This window comes from Pan troglodytes, chromosome 8 (assembly GCF_028858775.2).
Source record: "Pan troglodytes isolate AG18354 chromosome 8, NHGRI_mPanTro3-v2.0_pri, whole genome shotgun sequence".
NCBI lineage: Eukaryota > Metazoa > Chordata > Mammalia > Primates > Hominidae > Pan > Pan troglodytes.
In genome coordinates, this window is record NC_072406.2 from 16,303,110 (window position 1) to 16,304,417 (window position 1,308).

Here is a 1,308-nt window from a genome sequence, read left to right on the forward strand (position 1 = left end):
GTTATTGGTTTTTTTTTTTTTTGAGATGGAGTCTTACTCTGTCACCCAGGCTGGAGTGCAGTGGTGCCATCTCAGCGCACTACAGCTTCTGCCTCCTGTGTTCAGGCCATTCTTGTGCCTCAGCCTCCCAAGTAGCTGGGACTACAGGCATGCACAACCATGCCGGGCTAATTTTTGTACTTTTAGTAGAGACAGGGTTTTACCATGTTGACCAGGCTGGTGTCGAACTCCTGACCTCAAGTGATCCACCTGCCTTTGCATTCCAAAGTGCTGGGATTACAGACTTGAGTCACCGTGCCGGGCCGTGTTATTTTGTATAGTTTGTTCCATCTTCTGTTGGTTGAATCCACTGATGTGGGACTCCAGTATATGGGCAGCGGGCTGTGTGTCACTGGCCCCGTGTTAATAGGTACCTGTGTTTTCCTATTTGCTGTTATGTCAACAAAAACACGAGAACAATCCCTTCTAAGGGTGACTGCTTTTAGCTTCAAAATCAAGAACACTAAAACTCCAGCATCCACAGGAAAGTATCGCACGGACTTAACCATATCATCTTCCTGAGAAATGGATGGAGGCCAGGTGTGCTACCCGTCACTGAGCTTTATCCGGGGAGAGAGAACCAGGTGACTATTGCCAGGTGGTGTTGGAAAGCAACAGCAGCCATCCCCATACGCGGGACAGGGTCCCAACCACATGTGGGGAGTTTTCCCTGGATGAGCTCATGCCTCCTGGGAGCAAAGGACGAGAGAGAGAGGCTCCCGTCCTCAGCTCCAGAACAAGACTTCAGCATCTCAATAGCAGCAGGGAGTGGAACCTACTATTACTTTTTTTTTTTTTTTCCTGATACAAACCATGCACTGAGTTTCAAAAGGGAATTTTTGGCTAGGTGTGGTAGCTCCCTCCTGTAATCCCAGCACTTTGGGAGGCCAAGGTGGGTGGATCACTTGAGGTCAGGAGTTCGAGACCAGCCTGGCCAACATGGTGAAACCCCGTCTGTATTAAAAATACAAAAATTAGCTGGGCAGGGTGGCGAGCACCTGTAATCCAAGCTACTCAGGAATCTGAAGCAGGAGAATCACTTGAACCCGGGAGGCGGAGGTTGCAGTGAGCCGAGATCACATCACCTCACTCTAGCCTGGGTAACAGGCTCTGTCTCAAAAAAAAAAAAAAAAAAAAAAAAGGGAAATTTTTATTTATTGTTTACTAAGAAACACCATAAAATATTTTTGGAGTGTGTGTGTGTATGTGTGTGTAGTCAAAAACCACAGAATAATTGACACATGCCTTTTTGACAATCTTGTCTCTTAG

The 1,308-nt window shown here is 46.9% G+C and overlaps 1 long non-coding RNA gene across 2 annotated transcripts in view; it reads left to right on the top strand.

Annotated features, from left to right (window-relative positions):
• The window catches only part of LOC129136240 (uncharacterized), a 62,777-nt gene that overhangs the window by 26,796 nt on the left and 34,673 nt on the right, over positions 1-1,308 (top strand). The gene's annotated exons all lie outside the window — the stretch shown is intronic.